Source organism: Mus caroli, unplaced genomic scaffold (assembly GCF_978045245.1).
Source record: "Mus caroli unplaced genomic scaffold, Mus_caroli_1 scaffold_15, whole genome shotgun sequence".
In the NCBI taxonomy this organism is placed as follows: Eukaryota; Metazoa; Chordata; class Mammalia; order Rodentia; family Muridae; genus Mus; species Mus caroli.
Genome location: NW_028227270.1, coordinates 949,321 through 953,791, shown reverse-complemented (window position 1 = coordinate 953,791; position 4,471 = coordinate 949,321). Strand labels below are relative to the sequence as shown.

The window sequence follows — 4,471 nt, the reverse complement described above, 5'->3', positions numbered from 1 at the left end:
CCATCAGTCCAGCATCTTTGGCCGCTTGCCCGCCTGCCCAAGTGCATGCCAAGGCAATAATAGGGAGACCACATCAGAACTGGTGAATAGAGAGAGCCCAGCAGACAGGGCACCATTATTAGTGCTCTGGACCAAGGTCTTCCAAGGAGCTGGGGAGCAGAGGAGGCTGGGCCTCTTGCAATGCAGGGGTGGGATCCCCAGCCTGCTTCACTTGCAGGGACCAGAAAGTTGACTCCACCCCTTGAGCAGCACTTGCCTCCTGAGGAGAGCATCCCATGTAGCAGCCTGTGCACTGGTGCAGACAGAGGAGCCTTCTGCAGGTTCCAAACTGCGGGTATTTTTAGTCTTAGAGGAGATCGGGGTAGGATGAATTGGGAAATTTTTCTAGCTAAAAACGTCCGTTTGCTGGACGGACCCCCTTCGTTTTGACTGCTGGACAAGTGCACGACAGGACCTTAGGTAGTGGGAAAGCATGTGGAGATGGAAAAGGCCAATGAAGTCCGAACAGAACTTGAGCCCTTGTTCCTGCTGACCCTGAAAACAGTAAGGAAGCTGCTACTTTCGAGATTTGTGTTTAAATCGAATTTGTCATAATTCTGAAGTCTTCTGCTTACGTCTTCGAACAGTTCTCAGTCAGAAAATGTAACTTTACCAGCGGCTGACTGCACGAAATTCACAATCGAACTTGGATGAATTTTCAGCTTTTAGAAACATCCAGAGGCCAATAGTCACTGAAAACAAAGAGAAACTCCTGTGACCACAAAGCATTTCTAGTCCTAACGTCAGCTCCGCTGCGCCCCCTGGTGGAACGAAGTCGTCAGTGCTTGCAGCTACCAAAGCAGAATTGGCAGTCTGCAAGTGGACCTTTTCCCTTCTTGCTAGGACTCTTTCCTTAGCTCCTGTTCCCGGAGAGCCCCCTACCAGTGTGGATAAGCAGACACGTGCACTAACCACAGTTGTCCAGGATGGTAAGGATGGGCTCAAGCCGAAAGGAGGCTATCTTTGGATGCTTGCCCACCGGACAAGTCCACGCCAGAGGAAAATCGGGAGACTTCCTTGGAAAACAAGGGTAGACTTCAGCCAATGGGGTATGGTTTTATCGCCCTGGAGCATGCCTTCCCTGAATCCCGAAAGCTTAAAGCCAGATCTGCCTTCCCACTGCAGGTTAAATCGTGGTTGCCCACTCCCTGGCCTTTCCATGAATCCTAAAAATAGGCGATCCCAGCTGCAACCAGTGCCTTGGAAAATGGGCGGGCATTACCCAGAATCCCCTGTAAATCACTTGTTAAACAATTTAAAAATGACAAGGACCATCGAAGGCAAATCTCTGTGTGTTTTTATTGTGGAAGTAGGGGTGCTGCACTGAACATAGCTGGCTGTGGGGAATGGAGAGGTTTAGGCACATATCCTCTTTGACACAGACCTAGAACACCAGAAGAGCACCTGCTGCTCTCTAAGGCTCCTTGCTGCCAAAGGCCAGCAGGCAGCAGTCACGGAGCAGGAGGCTTAGTGGACAATGAATGTGCTGGAGGAGTCCTTACAAAGTCCAGAGTCTACTTCTCAGGTCTCTCCTGACTGGTTGCTGACACCCTCTGAAGCTACTCCTGCCACTGGTCTCAGTGTCCTTTGCTTCGTCGCCAAGGCGGAGCTCTTTGGAACAGGACCCGGGTTGCATCTTCACTGTGAATGGTTCTTCTGCAGTGTCCTCCTGGGTTCCCAGAGTGGCTATCTTCTCCCTCTGTACTTTGTGGACAGAGCTCACAGAGTCAGGAATGCTGGGCTCCGAGTTCCTCTGGATCCCACAAGAGTTGGTCATGGGGTAGATTCCGGCGAAGTCACCAATCCAAAATGGAAGCTGTTGCTCCAGGAAGTCACAGCTGTGGGATGGGAACACGCCAAGGACTGGATAGAAAGGAAGAGGCCAAGGACCATGGTCTTCCGAAAAGCTGGGGAGCAGAGGAGACTGGGCCTCTTGCACCTGAGGGACAGAATCCCAAGCCTGCTTCACTTGCAAGGACCAGAAAGTCGACTCCATCCCTTGAGCAGCACTTGCCCCAGGACAGCAGTGCATGCACCAGTGCAGGCAGAGGAGTCTTCTGAAAGTGCTGGGTATTTATAGTTTTCAAGGAGGGCAGGATCGGGTAAATTGGGAAACACCCCACCAAAGAAATCTCTTACACCAAGAAATCGCTATACCAAACAAATCGCTACATCAAGAAATCGCTATACCAAAGTAATAGCTACATCAAGAAATCGCTATACCAAAGAAATCGATTTACCAAGGAAATCGCTACACCAAAGAAATCGCTATACCAAAGAAATAGCTACACCAACCAAATCCCTACAACAAGGAAATCGCTATACCAAAGAAATCGCTACATCAAGAAATCGCTATACAGAAAAAAATCGCTATACCAAAGAAATCGATTTATACCAAAGAAATCGCTACACCAATGAAATCCCTACCCCAACGAAATCACTATACCAAAGAAATTGCTATACCAATGAAATTGCTATACCAAAGAAATCGCTACATCAAGAAATCTCTACATCAACCAAATTCCTACCACATCCAAATCGCTACACCACAAAAATCGCTACATCAAGAAATCGCTATACCAAGGAAATCGCTTTACCAAAGAAATCGCTACATCAAGAAATCTCTACACCAACGAAATTCCTACCCCAAACAAATCGCTAGAGCAAAGAAATCCCTACATCAAGAAATCGCTATACCAAAGAAATTGCTACACCACAGAAATCCCTACATTAAAGAAATCGCTGGGCCAAAAAAATCGGTAAACCAAAGAAATTGTTCCACCAAAGAAACCCGTACAATATAAAAATCGGTAAACCACAGAAATCTCTAGACCAAAGAAATAGGTAAACGAAAATGGGTAAAGGATATAAACCGGTAAATGAAACAAATTGCTATGCCAAGAAATAGGTAAAAAGAAATCGGACAAATTTTCGAAGCCTGTCTGTTAGCGACAAAGGAAAGCACCAAGGAACAAAATTGGTACGCAGTTTGTAATCACCATCGGATTTCGTCCATAGTCCACTGAGTGCTGAACGGAAACTTGGCTCTTTGGACACTTGCTAGGCTGAAAACTGTAACTTTACCTATGGCCATCTGCACTAACTCGCATATGGAAAGGAATCTGAGGAGTGGTTTTTCAGGGTTTAGAAGCACTGGGAGGTCAATGGCTGAGGAAACAAAGGGAAACCCTGGGGATCACATCCTGTCACCTCCTCACTCGCTATAGGAACAGTAGGTTCGCGCAGAATCCCACTGGAGCCTGTCTGGCAGAGTCTGATACCAGTCCAACACAAAAGTACAATCACCACGAACAAAATGTAAAAATCACGAAACCAAAACGTGTGCGGGGTTTGAAATCACCATCGGATTTCAGCCCCACACAATTGACTGCCAAGTAGAACTTGACAGGTCGGACAACTCCCAGCTACCAGGAAATGTGGTTCAGAGACAGTTCCAGGGCTGACCATCATTAATCCCCTCTAGTCCAAACGCCAGCTCTGCTGCGCACCCGGTGTACAGAAGTCGTCAGTGCCCACAGCTTCCAAACCGAATTGGCACTCTGCAAATGGACCCCTTTTTCATTCTGGCTAGTACCCCTTCCTTGGCTCCTGCTCCTTTTGTGCCCTGCCTCTGCTTGGAGGAGCAGTGGGCAGACTAACAAAGGTCTTTCCCTGCATTGCAATAGTGGGCTAAACCCTTATGCTGGGAGGAGAAGCCTTGAAGTTTCCTCCTCCTCTTGCAGGTTGAGGCCATAACCAGGAGGCCACCACAGAGAGGAAGGCCAGCTGACAGAAGGCTAGCCAAATAGGACACCTCTTCGGTGACCTGGCCAGTTCTTTCCTTGACATTGTCTGAGCAACACAGGACCACAGCCAAGACTGAGATTTGGTCCAAACACTGATTTCCCCCAGTCTTTTTGTGGGGCAGAGGTCTGATTCCTAGGTAACCTTGCCTCATCACAAATCTGTTGTTGGGGATGGACTTGGCATGCAACCACTAAAGATATAAGTTGGAGGAATTTTCACCATTTAGAAACCACGCAGAGCAAAGAAGTCTCAAAGACAAAGGAAGTCACTATGACTGTATGTGCAATATGTATGTCCACTCCCACCAACTTAAAGTGCCAGTGCTGATCCCAATAATCTTCCCTAGTGGAACTGCTGGCAACTCTGAGGCCCCTGCTGTGAAGAAGTGCCAGACTAAGAAGCAAAATTGGCTGTCCATGTAAGAATGGTTTGGTTTCTGGTTCGGACTCCCTCTTTGGCTCCTGCCCCTGCTGTCTAATATCTCCTTTATCGGAAGGCAACTATGGGTATATATGCACTCACTGGGAAGTGCAGCTGGAGACACTTAGCCACAAGTCCATGATGTACAGGAGAAAAATAAGATTTTATCAGAATGTGTTTAGCTGTGGTGGGCTTCTTGCAAAAA

General features: G+C 47.7%; 1 pseudogene; it reads right to left on the bottom strand.

The window, feature by feature from the left end:
• Positions 1–1,506: 1,506 nt before the first annotated feature.
• Positions 1,507–2,035, bottom strand: LOC147000835 (annexin-2 receptor-like; annotated as a pseudogene).
• Between the last annotated feature and the right edge of the window lie 2,436 nt (positions 2,036–4,471).